The sequence below is a fragment of the Sus scrofa genome, chromosome 14, assembly GCF_054392235.1.
Source record: "Sus scrofa isolate SSC_HxYL_T2T_F1_AM1 chromosome 14, Sscrofa_HxYL_maternal_Yorkshire_Landrace_v2.0, whole genome shotgun sequence".
Taxonomy (NCBI): Eukaryota; Metazoa; Chordata; class Mammalia; order Artiodactyla; family Suidae; genus Sus; species Sus scrofa.
The window spans coordinates 86,106,445-86,121,756 of record NC_139396.1 but is presented as its reverse complement, the minus strand read 5'-3'; the positions used below and the strand labels follow the sequence as shown (position 1 = coordinate 86,121,756).

Here is a 15,312-nt window from a genome sequence, read left to right as displayed (position 1 = left end):
AATTACTAACATTTTGCCAAAATTGCCAGCTTGTTTTAGACATGGAATTGCTGAGGTATTTTGAAACAAATTTTAGACATCCTGTCAATCACTCTTAAACATTTTGGGCTTGTGCTTGTCAAAAAAAGGGAGGGGGGCATTTTCTTAGCCGCAATGATGATATTATTCCTAGAAAATTTGTAATTATCCCTTCATACTTTCTACTATCTAGTCTATGTTCCAACTTTCCATATTGGCTGAAATGTGACTTACTAGAGCTAGTTTGAATCAGGGTCCAGTCTGGTTTCTACTTGTTAGATTTGGTTAGGGTTTTGTTGACTTAACTCTCAACTTTTAGGTTGTGCATGTATTTGTTAAGTTTTATTTGGGACACCATGAGGAATGTAGCCCACGAGACAGCATTTCAGCTCTGAAAAACTGCTCCAAAAAGGTAGGGGGAATGTCAGTCTCTATGTGATTTTGGTGAAGCGGGGGTACAGGCAACCAAGCCAGCATTTTACAGAAAGTCACTGCTAGTCAAGAGGAGCTGATGTCCCCATGAAGGATTTCAGTGCTTTTCTAGATATGAGGAGATACAATCATTGGGCTCAAAAAATCTCCTGAAAATATCTAACTATCTGAAGGCCTGCTCTGCCAGTTTTCCCAGGGCACAGGGGCCTCATTCCTGATCTCTGCCCTGAGCAACTTTGAGGAGGGTGTTGAGGGTCGTGATTAAATCCTTGTAGAGGATTTCTTTTCCTTGCCATTAAATTGTTGAGGAAACCCGGTCAGCTGTGCCATAGATGATCTACAATATGCATTTTTCTGCTTTCATCTCTATGATGTGTTTTAATTTGTTCTTCTATCCCCTAAAATTCTATAAACTAGAAGTTGGATCTATAGGATTGATGATGTTCAGTCTTAACATTTTCAACAAGAATATTTCATAGATTAAGCTTGGCTAGATCCTCTCAGTATCCCAGTGGTTAATTAATAATTAACCTCATTTCATTCTCTTCTTCCAATGGACTTGTTACTGTAATATTCAAAAATAATTTCATTCCAGAAAAAAAAGTCTTTTCCTGCCCATTAGGACTTTACTGTGATTAAACCCTTTAGAGTGAGTAGTCGACTTCAATTAATTGATGCACGAAGTACCAGAAGCAGGGTGAACCCTTTAATCTGTTTGGCCATGCATAGAGTAAGCTGCCTTCCCCATGTCTGCCATAAACAGTAAATGACCAGCCAGACTGCACCTGCTGCCCTCACACTGTCCTGCTAGCTGTTACCCTCATGCTGTAGCACATCCTTAGTGATCCAGACCTGCCATTTGGATCTTGGATGTCCACTTTCACTTCCTTTGCTATATTAAAACAATATGTTTCGGTTTGGGATAAACATCTAATACATGTCACTTAGAAATAGAATCACAAGAAAGCACGACAAATGTGTGCTTTGCTTACAGACCTTGCTGGCTCCCTTTTGGTTCCCTTATTTTAATATTTCATTGAACATTTGTTTACTTCTATTCAGCATGAAATTTCTACTCTTGGGATCATTCCTTATGGGCTTGAGGAAAGGGTCTCAAAGTAAAATTAAAACACATGACCTGGGAAAGATAACATAAGACTTGCCATTTTCCCACCAAGATGGTGGTCCCATGTGAAGAATATTCTGACCTTGGATGGTCATTTCATCGGGGGATATTGTATAGCCTTTTGGACATTTGGGGAGCAGCTTGTAAAGCCTTAATCTCATTGTAGGAGTGAGGGGGACCTTCAAAAAGAGAATGTGAGATCTAAAGGGATTCTTGACTCTGGTTTCTGATAAAATTGAATTGTATTGATAATCTCTGTCTCAGACTCCCTGGCATGTGGAGGAAACAGTGGATTAGGAATAAAGAGACCTGGAGTTCCAGTCCTGGACTTCAGGCAATACAGCTCGGTGGTCTAGAGAGCAAGCTCCAGATTTTAGCTCCAGACCTGAAATTGCTGCTCTTGCCCATATGACCTTAGGAAATACACTTGACTTTCTGAGAAACCTCAGTTTCCTGATCTGTAAAATGATGATAATAATAGATCTTGGCCTTACTGAACTGTTAATGAGGATTTAGTGAGACTATCCACATAAGTGGATGCAGTTCTGGTACTTAGGAAATGATCAATAAATGTCATCACTACTGTTTTATTATTGATGGTAACTAATGGTTGTTCCCTTCATTAAGAACTTCATAGCAAATCCTGGCAGAGAAATACAAGTTGTACTCTCTTAATGCTAGGTTTCTTTGTCTAATGATAATTATTTCATTAACAAATTTTTCTTTTTTGTCTTTTTTTTTAAATGGTTGCACTGTGGCATATGGAAGCTCCTGGGCCAGGAACTGAATCTGAGTCCCATTTGTGACCTACACCACAGCTGCAGCAACGCCAGACTCTTTAACCAACTACACTGGGCTGAGGATCAAACTGGCACCTCCACAGCAACCTGAGCCCCTGCAGCAGATTGTTATCACTGCGCCATAGTAGGAACTCCAAAAATTGTTGTATTTGTATGCCAGAGTCCTCTAATGATAAAACTGAAGTTTAAAAGTTTAAAGACCAAAACATCAGCAGAAGCATAATCATCTTGTTTGCTTAATTGTTGATTTACATCAGTAAGAATGGTTGTAAATTTTCAAAAGTATAAAGTCACGTATACAAGGCTACATATTTAAGCATGCGTATCTAACCCATCTGATGAACCATTAGATTTGCAGTTACAATAGCTAACTAAAGAGCATTCAGATATTCTGTCAAACATTTTCTAGAAATATTTCATTTCATCTTTGTAACAATCATATCATCTATACCACTATTATCCCATTTCACAGATCAGGAAACTGAGGCCCAGAGTTACACTGCTAAAACATAGAAGATCCAAGACATGTCTCAGGTCTTTCTTACTCTGGAGCCCTATGTTATGGTACATATGCACTCTCTGCTTTTTGGAACCTATTGTCATTCCAGGGCTTTCTTACTGTCTTCTGTTTGCTGATGTGGTATGTGCTGCCGTGAGGGAAGAGTAAGTGTTTGCATCCTGTGATCTGAGAGTTTCAATTACAGCTGTGGCCACCTGAACCGCCAGTACAGTTCTGGTACCTTGGTTACTGTCAGCTCATCTTCGAGGCTTCAAACAGCTTTGCAACTTCAGCCAAGACTTTTCTGTTTAATCAAAAGTTCTAGATAAAGCATTTTCTGTTATTCTAGTTGCATTTAAAACACTCTGTAGTCATTTAAGAGAACATTTGTAATGTGTTTTTTGTTTGTTTTGTTTTAATGGCTGCACCTGCAGTATATGGAAGTTCCTGGGCTAAGCATTGCTTGAATTGATGCTGCAGCTGAAGCCTACGCCACAGCCACAGTAATGCCGGTCGATGACCTACACCACAGCTTGCAGCGATGCTGGATCCTTAAACCACTGGGCAAGGCCAGAAATCAAACCCACATCGTCACAGATGCTATGTTGTGTCCTTAACCTGCTAAGAACTCCTATGTGTCTTTTTTTTAAAGGATTGTTTTTCATTTCTAAATGCTGCTGTATTCTCCTTCGTCAGCACTGTGGTTTGTAATGTGGGAAGAAAGTGAGTTCCCTGTAATGTAGGTTGCATCCTGCTAGGATGCAGATTAGCACTGGTGTTCAGCTCTACCCCACCTCCTGTCTGTACTCACCCCCTGTCTTACCTACTCCCTTCCTCTTTGGCTCATCTTAAAGTTCAGACGCTCTTAGAAATGTATTGATTTGGGCTTACAGAAAAATTTCCCTTATTGGTCAAGAATAATTTTGAATAGAGAAGCTACTTTGTTTTTTTTTTTTTTTTTTTTTTTGACAGTGTCCTTTTTCCCCCCCTACCTTTTAAGTGATCCAGTGTAATGATTACATAATTGAGACTGTAAAGTCTTGGAAGGCAGAATATTTATGTAGTTTATTTGCATCTCTCAAGGTAGATACTATTTTAAATAGTGATATTTGCTTAATAAAGGGATACAATTACCACAATCATCTAATTGGTAAATGCTATATTCTGCAGGTATATTGACATAGAGATCTAAAGGTGAGAAACTAGGTCCTTCAAGGAAAGGTGTTCGAACATTTTGATTCTCAAACTTCGGCACTGTAGGAATCACCTGAGGTACTTGTTATAAGATACAGTTTCCTAGACCCTGCCAGTAGTAATTCTGATGGAGTGGATCTGGGGCAGGGCTCAGGAATCTATTTAAAACATCCTCCCAATTGCCTCTGTGCTGGTGGTCCTCTTACCACATGTTGAGAATCACTGCTCTAGGGCCCTTTATCTTAAAACCTTACTGTACTTTCAGTGTTTTTTCAGAGTACCTGCATTTACTCTGAGGGTAGGGCCCCAAAACTGTTAAGCAGTTGAATAGCTGGTGGAAGCCTCCCACTCTTCCTGTGTCCTCCATCTCCGTGTGTGTGTATGAGTGTGTGTGTGTGAGACAGAGAGAGACAGAGACAGAGAGACAGAAAGAGAGAGAGAATGAATAGAAGGCATCTGGTATCCTCATGTTCTGTGTTACAGATATATTCCCAATTCCTTCCATGAATTGAAACTCTTGTTTCTTCATCATGCATAGCTAGCTGTCTCCAGTGGAAACCAAAAGACAAATTTGGGGCAGGGTATGCATGCTTGGCAGGTGCTCTGTGTCACCCCTTCCCAAATTGCAGTTTACAAAACCCAGATGAATAACTCTCAGGGTAAGAATTTAGTCAAGAGTGTAGATTTGAGGGGTAGACAAGTTGGCAGAAATGATGGGGTCCAGGATCATTCTTTTTGGAACAACTCCAATCACAACACTTGCGGAGCAAGATCAACCTTAGCTATAACGCTATTAGTAAACCAAACCATGATAATACCTTTTTTCTGGTCAATAACTTACACAGCAGTATATACAAATGTTGAGTCACTATGTTGTGACTAATACAGTGTTTGATGTCAATTGTTATTTCCTTTTAAAAAAGTAACAGATGCAGCTAATTGAGTTACGTGCTCTGGTTTTTGATGTGCAGCCATTGTTTTCTAATGGATAGCTTTTAGGTAATCTAGATGTTTCTGAAAGATGTTTCTGAATTCGTTAAAATAATTCAGTAGATGTGTGGGGGTGGGGGATTGTGAGAATTCTGGCTGAAAGGAGACTATCCTTAAGTTGATAATCAGTGATGCTATGTCATAGGTTCTCTGTCCTTAATCGTTCAGTTCTTTATATGTTGCGTGTGCTTGAGATTTTTTTTATAATAAGACGGTAACTTAAAATGAGTTTAGGGTATTCAGTGAACTTGGCCAACAATCTTTTTTGCTACGTTGAATCCAATCCTTCAGAAAAAGTGGTGTTGAGTTGCTCTCCGGACCTGGCTTCTGGCTTCTCTGCTGGCCAGGCTTGCACCCACAGAGCGGAGCACAGGAGGGGAAGATTTCCAGCCTTACACAAACATTCTGTTCTGAGTAGCCTTTATGAATGTGGTGTTTTCCTTCCGTATATCTCACATTTGAATCTGGACCAGAAAGGTCAAACTAATTGGACGTTTAGATGTTTGCTTGACTCCTTTTTTATGTGCAGCACATGGAAGTTCCTGGCCAGGGATTGAATCTGAGCCACAGCTGTGACCTACACAGCAATTCTGGCAACACCACATCCTTTAACTCAGGGATTGAACCTGCATCTCTGCAGCAACCTGAGCCACTGTAGTCAGATTCTTAACCCACTGTGCCACAGCAGGAACTCCTTTGTTTGACTTCTTTTATTATTATTATTTTTTTTTTTAATTTTTTTTGGTTTTTAGGGTCACATTCATGGCATATGGAAGTTCCCAGGCTAGGGGTCACATTGAAGCTGCAGCTGCCTGCCTATGTCACAGTCACAGCAACTCGGGATCCGAGCTGTGTCTGTGACCTATACCACAGCTCGCGGCAATGCTGGGTCCTTAAGTCACTGAGTGAGGCCAGGGATTGAACCCACATCGTCATGGCTACTAGTCGGATTCATTTCTGCTGCACCACAACAGGAACTCCATGTTTGACTTCTTGATGGTGAGATTTCTTTTTTTTTTTCTTTTTTTTGTCTTTTTGGGGCTGTACCCATGACATATGGAGGTTCCCAGGCTAGGGGTCTAATCGGAGCTGTAGCTGCCGGCCTTTGTCACAGCCACAGCAACACCACATCTGAGCCGTGTCTTCAATCTACGGCAACACCAGATTCTTAACCCTGAGCAAGGCCAGGGATTGAACCCGCAACCTCATGGTTCCTAGTCAGATTCGTTTCCGCTCACCACGATGAGAACTCCTTGATTGTGAGATTTCATGTCTCATGAATTATGTGTAGTTTTCAAAAGAATTGAACTTTTCAAGTCTTCCCTTTTTGACTATTTATGAAAAAAATTTGATGTATAACTTATGATATAAATCATACACTTAATAGAAGACTGATAATTCAGGTGTCCAACTGCAGCTGAATAGGCACCATCTAGGTTTATTTCTCTATTCCCTTTTTCTTTTTTTCAGCTGTACTCTTGGCACATGGACGTTCTTGGGCAGGGGATCAAACACACGTCATACCAGTGACAGTCCTGGATCCTTAACCCACTGAGCCACCAGGAAACTCCTATATTTCTTTTTTACATGGTATAAGTAAGATGTCTGTGAACTTCGAGAAATGGCTGGTATGGCTTTATACGTGACTTTTTTGAGAGAGACTATATCTTTTCATCAAGTAACCAAGGTACTAATGACTTTTTAAGAATATACCTATGCTGCTAGACCCTGGCAGGTCAGGGACATGTCTTTATCTGTCTTTTCTCCCCTGAAGCATCCTGGAGGACAATATCACAGGGACCTTGCCTATAACAATAAAGTGAACAGTGATTAAAAAAACAGCCACATCGCCATACTGTGATTAAGAAGATGATGTATCTGGATTGTTTTAATCAATCACTTGATATGACAAGTATGTGTTCTTTGAAATCAATCACTTTCATTGGCTTAGTTGAAAGCCCTTCTAATATTTTATCCTTAACATAGGTCTATTGATCTTTTCGTGAATAGATTTTATTGGCCACATTGAGATTTGGTATTGTAATGGCATATGCTATTATCTAGTTCTCTACATTCAGTCTACATGCCAAAATCAGTCAAGTCTGTAGAATGATGAGGGAATAGAATAAAAATGTTGAGTTAAAGAGTTAATGCATGTGGGGAGGTCCTGTCATGGCTCAGTGGTAACAAACCCAACTAGGATCCATGAGGTTACAGGTTTAACCTCTGGCCTCACTCAGTGGGTTAAGGATTCTGCATTGCTGTGAACCGTGGTGTAGTTAACAGACACAGCTAGGATCTTGCCTTGCGGCTGTGGTGTAGGCCGGCAGCTGTAACTCTGATTTAACTCCTAGCCAGGGAATTTCCATATGCTATGGGTGGGGCCCTAAAAAAAATTTAATGCATGTATTGCAAAATGGATTATTGTAAAATTAGATGTCAAAAGTAAGCTATTCCACACTGGCAGTTTTGTTTTGAAAGATTCTTCACTAAACAGTAATAGACCCAGAGTCAACATATTTAAAGAACTACACGTTAAAAAGAACAGCACCTTGCATGTGGGAGTTTGATTTCTTAGGAAATTCTCTTGGACCTCAAGAGTGTGTGTAGAGCAGTCATTCTAATCCCATATGGAAGGTTGAATACGTCCTATGATTCGAGGAGAACAAAAGGAGAAAAAGTCAAGAATAGAGATGGAAATGAGAGGCTTAGGAAGAAGCTGGAGGAGAAAAGAGATGAAAGGCAACTTTGGAGGGTGGTGGGTGGATTGTCAGGCATCTGCTGGTGACCACGCATGCTCCTACAAGGGGAAGGCACTACTGCAGATAAAAACCTCTTTATTTTATTGAGAGCTGCTGGAAGGTCTCTTGTCTGAGATGGGGGACTGGAATTCTATCTAATGGTAGCATCCACATTTTGTCTTGCTGAGTTTTCTGTGCTTTGCCTGGTATGTCTTAATCCCTGTATTATGACTGAGGACAGGGCTTTTCCAACTTTGACATGCATTAGCATCACCTCAGTGTTTTGTTTAAAGCTGTGAATGGGATCTGAGCAGCTGATTTAAATAGACGGCCGCAGTGTCACTCAACATGTGAAGCATTTTAGTAGATGAATTAACATACAAAGTCCTAAATACAGGAGCCGTCTCATTGTTTTTTACTGAAGAACAATGTACAGAGTATATCCTCAAGAGCCATGTCCAGGAGTACCAAAATGAAATAACAGAAGCTTAATAGATCCATTCTGCTTGCTGTATTCCTCTGTAGGATTCTGCCTTAAAAATTTTTGTACCCACTTATATCACAAACTCAAAAGAGCAAAATCTGCACACATGGCTTCCTGCGACTTCAGTTTGTCACAGTTTTTGACCTTGAGATTGAGCATTTTTAAGCATAATTGAGTAAGTACCATGGCAACCACAATCTCTGAGGATGCCATCAGAGGGTTGATTCCAGGTGGACATTTACTACAAATCACTTGGGCCATTTTTTTCCCCCCAAAGCCTGTTTTGTATTCAAAAATAAAAACAAATTCTTCCTGCAAGAAATCCTTCTTGGGTAGAACTGAATACCTGTGTTATTCTATCTAAATGTTGGGCGGTTACAAAAAGGCAAAGATGGGGGTACAAATAGGTGAAAAATCAAAGACTCAGGCCCTATTCCTCTATTTGCTTCTAAATCACTTCCCAGCCAAGCAGTTCAACTTGACCACACCTTTGATTTTCTCCTCTGTAAATTAGGATGCTCTGTTTTGTTTTGTTTTTTTTCCAGTCTCAAAAGATTGTTGGAGAATACCAAATAGAAGTGTAGCATGTTTATTTAGGAAGGGCAGTTCTCTTGTCTTTAAAAGTAATTAAAGTGGAATAAATTGAGCCATAATAATAAAAAGGAAAGCGAAGATTTATATGGAAGGTTTCCTGAAAGTCGTTGTGGAGAAAAGTGAGATTAAATTTCCCTAGAGATAGAATGCTATGCGGGTTTCTAATTATGAAGAAATCATAATTATAAAGAAGTAGTGGAATGCAGCTAATTTTGCCCTGCTTGCCTTATTAACGGTTTATTTCGAGCTTATCTACAGTTATTGGGTAGCAACTGGATTGCTCGAAGCAGAGGAAAGGGTTTCATTCATGATTCTGCCATTATAAAGCTAATGGAGTTGGTTGAGAGCATGTCAGCTTAATACATGGAGAGGCAGAAGGAAATGCTTCTTGATGTCCTTGGACTTGGTAGAATTGGTAAGCACTACTTGGTATTGCCTGTAAGGATAGCAAGAAGAGTTCCATGTTGGAGTTCCCTGGTGGCACATCAGGTTAAGGGCCTGGATTTATAACTGCTGTGGTGCAGGTTTGATGCCTGGCCCAGGGACTTCCACATGCCATGGGCATGGCCAAAAAAAAAAAAAAAACAAAACAAAAAAAACGAAAGAAAGAAGGAAAGGATTTCGATGTTGAACCTTGGTGTCATCACTGTGGGTCCCTCTCCAAATACTGAATCTTTATTCATCAGGAAAAGCAGAGTCATTTTTGTTTGCATTCATTCATTAATTTATCCAGTATTGTGCTTCATGTGCCAGCCACCATGTCCAGCAGGTCAGATAAATTAGGACCATGCAGTTTTGCTATTTTTGAAATCCAGAGGCAGGTGGGGGTGGTAGGAGGGGGACAAGAAAAGAAAAAGAAAAATATAACACACACACTCACCAGGGATCTGTCCTTAAATCAGATTACATCAGCTATAAGAACCCCTATTAAATGCCTTTTGGAATAGGGATTTACAAAGACAAGTTAATTATTAAAGACAAGCCTCAGGAGTCTTCTAAAGAATTCATAACTAACGGTTGCCTCTCTGCTTGAGGCTTGAAGTCTTTCAACTCTCTTTGTCCCACTTCACATTATAATTATATAATTGCAAATTTATTTTTTTCCTCCTCCTCTTCCCCTTTATACTGGAATTTGTGATCAGATTATAGCAATTGCCTAAGTATTAAAAATTACCTCCAGTGCTTTTCACAGTATTTTGTGAAAAGGCAGCTGTCGTGTCATTGTTTGGACTTGAACCAGACTGGTGGCCTTTTGCTTTTTGTTGCAGCCCAATGTGCATGATGTACAATTGAGCCCTACGCTAAAATTGGGACTAGCTGTCATGAGTCATGGACTCTGTATTATTTCAATAAGAACTGAAGCAAGAGGTCAAAGGGTAAATAGTCTTAGAAGCTATGCTTCTCAAACTATGTGTCTATCAAGCATTTAAGGATCATCATCGTGCACTTGCTGATTCACTAGGTCCGGGTGGAGCCATACACCTGCTTTCAACACACTCTCAGATGATGCCAGTGGTGCTGGTCCATGGACCACACTTTGAGTAGCATAGGTCTTAACTTGAGGGATCTTAGTATAGTTTTATAGGATGTTGACTTTGAAGTGTTAGTACTGGTTTGTAAAACTTTGGGTGGGACTACTTAAAATTGTCCTGTTTACGCAAGACAACTGCAACTTGACATAGATCTAAACATCTTGCTCCTTCGTGGATATTATAGGAGAAAGTGGTTTCTTTCTTCTACAGAAGATTGAGGGGATTACACATTTTTTCCTGCCTTCTGCTATTAAACTGATACTTTGGTAGAGAAGGCATTGTAAATTTCTCAGTTCTTTTCAAAGGTAGAGTTATTTAGGTTTATAAATGTCTTTGCTAATCCCTGTAACGTTCATCTTATTCTTTGGCGTGGTTTTAGTATGATAAAGTCAGTTAGCACTAGGCTGTGTCTATATTTATTTGTATCTATCTGTATTTATGCCATCAATTCCATGTTATATCATAGAAACTAACTTTGAGTAATACATAAGAACATCAAATCATAACATAAAATTGTCAAGATTTCTGCATTTAAGTGTATTTATTAAATGTAATTGAGAGACCATCTCCTAGTGACGAACTAAAAAATTAAACTGATGAAAGTTTTAAAAAGAAAGCCTAAAATTAAACACTTTACCTTATGGGAACCAGTTTTCATTCGCTCTATAATTATATATTTACTGCAAAGGATATGCCAGATGTCATGTCAGTCTTTTGAGAAAGAACAGATAAATATCTAGCATTTTTATTATTATTAATCATGCATTTTTTAATACAATGGTCCAGAAAGAGAGCACCTGTCTTGAGGTATATATAAATATATAAATGATTGTTTATATATACATACATATACATGAATAATGAATCAAGTAGTATTTCTTTGCAAATTAAAATTTTTTCTTTGTTGTGATAATAGCACTATCTTCCTATTTTCGATCTAATAATTTCCTCCCATTTCCAGTGTCAATAGCTTTTATCAGTCAGTGCGTTTTCTGAAACCCTGACTGAGTCTGGCTCACAGTTATTTTCTCACATAGCACAAAGTCCAGAAGTAGGACAGACTTCAGATCGGGTTTGACATGTTAGTTTTCAGCAATTTCATTAAAGGTCAGATTCTTTCCTCTCCTAAAACAAGGAAAACATTCTCTGAAAGTCTCCTACCATTCTTCTCTTGGATTATAATTGGGCCCATGTCTATCTAAATTATTAACAAGGAATGTTAAACGATCATGATTGATGTATTCTGATCACTGATGGCAAGGCAGAATGGATGTTGGGCAAAGTGGCCGCTGTCCTTTCTCTGCCAACTTTAAAATGTTGCAGATTATGTTCGAGAATCTCTTCCTTCTCACTGCATGCTCTCTCTGTAATCTGATCCACTCCCATGGCTTAACTACCACCTTTATGTGGGATGATGGTTCTTGCACCTGTACATTCAATCCAAAATCTTGGAGAATATAATACCTATGCATCTAGTTTCTTCCTGGAAAACTCAATTAGGAACTGCCAGGCAGATCTCTAATTCAAGATAATCTAAAATGGACATTAATATCTTTACATGAAAAATCCCAGCTCCTCTACCCCCAGCTTGGTAAATCCTTTAAACCAAAACCACCAACATCGTCTTGGAAACTGAACCAGTCAGAAACCAAATTCTATTGATTCTTCTTCCTTCTTTTTTCTTGGTCTGTCTTCCTTCTCCTTTCCATGTTCCTACTGCTTCACTTTGGGCTCTTGCTATTTCTGGTCATAGATGTTGTCTTTTTTTCTTTTCTTACACATGACATGTCAAAGTTCCTGGGCTAGGGCTTGAACCTGCAGCACAGCAGTGACCCATGCCCCGCTCAGCGACAGCACCAGATCTTTAACCCACTGCCCCACAAGGGGGATTCCATGAGTATTTTAACAATTTCTCTATCCACTCCTGCCGCTCCACCTTGCAATTTCTTCTTCACATCTCTTAAGTCAACTTGTTAAAGTCGTACCCGATCATTTTATTTCCTCCTTACAGTCAACAGCTTTGCTTTGTCAAGTGAAAATCTTCACCGTAACTTACTGGGATCTTACACATCCTAGCCTCATCTCCTACCCTGCCTTTTCTCGTACACTCATCTTCAAAACTTGCATTTCTGTTGGCTTTACTTATTCCCCCCGAAATGTGCTGTGCTATTCCTAAAGTTGCCTGTGTTTATGCTCTTTCATCTGCTTATCTTTTATATCTCAGCTCAGTCAGCATCTTCTTTTTTTTAAATTTTTTATCTTTTTAGGGCTGTACCCAAGGCATATGAATGTTCCCAGCTAGGAAGTGAATTGGAACTGCAGTTGCCAGCCTAAGCCACAGCCACAGCAGTGCAGGATCAGAGCTGCATCTGTGACCTACACTATAGCTCATGGCAATGCCAGATCCTTAGCCCACTGAGCGAGGCCAGGGATCAAGACCGAATTTCTCATAGATGCTGCTCGGATTCATTATCCCTGAGTCACGACAGGGTCTCTTCGGTGTCCTCTTTTAAAGACCTCATAACTCTTCTACTCTCTTTACTTCCCCAGGAGAACTGAGAAGGAGGATGTAGTCATGGTGCTGGTGGAGATAACTAATATATATTGTATTTCAGGCTTACACTGTGATAAGTACTGTTGTAAGTGCCTTACGCATATTAAGCCACACAAAATCTACCAATAAAGTAGGCATTATTATATCTCTTATCTTGTTGTTGGGGAGACTGAGGCATGGAGATGAAGCGACCTGCCTATGAACTCAGAGGCAATAAGCAAATGACTCTGGCATTTGAATTTATTCAGTCTGCTCTTAGATCTGTGCTCCTAGGCACTAGACCTTACAGTGTGTCAATCAGTATTTTCTTGGGCAGCATTGTACTTTGGGTATTTTTAGTCTGGGACTTAAAATAATGCACTGCACTGTCTTTTCTGTCTTACTTCACAAACTATACAAAAACTTCCTTAAAGACTGGATTATTTCTTATTCACATGTGGTTGTAAACACAATAGGCAGCAAGTGTCGGTAGGGTGAGAAAGGAATGAAAAGAATATTTTCTGTAGTATTTATGTGTAAACAAATGAGTCAGGAGTTTTCTTGTGGCGCAGAGGGTTAAGGATTTGGCATTGTCACTATAGCAGCTCAGGTTGCTGCTCTGGCACGGGTTTGGTCCCTGACCCTGGAACTTTTGAAAGATTTTGGCAGGCATGGCCAAAAAAAGAAAAATGAATCATATATTTTTTTTCAAACTTTTTTTTCAATATATTACAAGATTTCCTTATTTATTTATTTATTTAGTCTTTTTAGGGCCGCACCTGCGGCATACAGAGGTTCTCAGGATAGGGGTGGAATCGGAGCTGTAACCGCTGGCCTACACCAGAGCCACAGCAACCCCAGATCCGAGCCGCGTCTGCGACCTCCACTACAGCTCACGGCAGTGCCAGATCCTTAATCCACTGAGTGAGGCCAGTGATCAAACCCCTAACCTCATGGTTGCTAGTCAGATTCGTTTCTGCTGTGCCATAATGGGAATTCCTCAAACCCTTTAAAACTGTTACTTCAGCTTTACACATGTAGTGGGAGTGTTTCTGATTGCATAGTCTGGTGTCTTTAGGAAAGAGGTCTTCCTGCATTTTTCAGAATCTGAAACTTAAGACCAGATGATTTATTCAGGACAGGTATCCTCACTATTTATGTTTAATCAAACACAAATCAGTCTACAAAAAGACAGACATGGATATTCACTGTAGCCTTTGTCATAATATTAAAAAAAATTGGAACCAGACCAAATACCAGCAATAGGTCAATGGATAAGCATAGTGTAGTGTATTTACATAATGGAATACTACTCAGCAAGCAAAAAGTAAGAAAGAATGAACAATAGATACTGTGCAACCACATGAATGAATATCATTATAAATGCATTATACTGAGCAGAAGAAACCAGACACGAGAGAGTATATATTGTATGATTTCATTTCTATGAACTTGTAGACAAAGCAAAATTAATCTTTGTTCTATAAATCAGATCACTGGTGACCTGAGTGGATAAAGTGGAGTTGATTGGAAAGGAGCAGAAAGTAACTTTCTTGAAGATGCTTTATAATTTGATTTTGGTATGTTTACCTGGGTTTAGGCAATTATCAAAACCTATTGAGCTGAACACATAGAATCTGTGCATTTTATTGTATGTTAATCAGATCTCAGTTTTTAAAAATGGTGGCAGTAACTGGCAAGGGAAGGTTGAGGTCAAGAGGAATTTCTTTTAAGATGGGAAAAAAAGGAGTTCCCATTGTGGTACAATGGGTTAAGGAACTGGTATTGCTGCAACTGTGGCATAGGTTGCAGCTGCAGCCAGGATTTGATCCCTGGCCTGGGAACTTTATGCTGCAGATGTGGCAAAAAAAAAAAAAAAAAAAAAAAAGACGGGAAAAATAATAGCAAATTTGTATGCAAATGAAAATGATCCAGTTGAAGGAAATATATCAATGAAGAAAAGAGAAGGGGTAAGTAGTGAAATCATGTACTTGAGCACATGAGGATGCGAGAGGATGGTGGGACCAAGTGCACAAGTGAAGGGACTCCTTCAGAAAGGTCACGGATATGGTAGGGTAGGGGTAGCTGCAAATGATGGTTCATGTTTGTGTGTGGCTGCAAATGATAGTTCAAGTCTGTGCAACTCTTGTTTGATTTTTTTTTTTTTTCCTGAGAAGAATAGGAATCAGGATAATAGTTGATAGTGAGGCAGAGGAGGAAATACAGGAGATTTGAGCAAGTGTAGAACAGGCGCATTATGCTTGTTCAGACAAATTTGCTGAGCCTGCTCCAAAGTTCCTGGCTCAGTAGGGCTGGGAAAGACCCTGAGAATGTGCCAACAAATTTATAGGCGATGCCGATCTGGACAA

At 39.6% G+C, this 15,312-nt stretch overlaps 1 protein-coding gene and 1 long non-coding RNA gene across 19 annotated transcripts in view; both read left to right on the top strand.

The window, feature by feature from the left end:
- Window positions 1-15,312, top strand: part of ANK3 (ankyrin 3) — a 777,589-nt gene that overhangs the window by 252,215 nt on the left and 510,062 nt on the right.
- On the top strand, window positions 3,245-7,730 carry LOC146396834 (uncharacterized). Its single transcript, XR_014827967.1, has 2 exons — window positions 3,245-6,150; window positions 7,390-7,730. It is a non-coding gene; the product is annotated as an uncharacterized LOC146396834 (long non-coding RNA).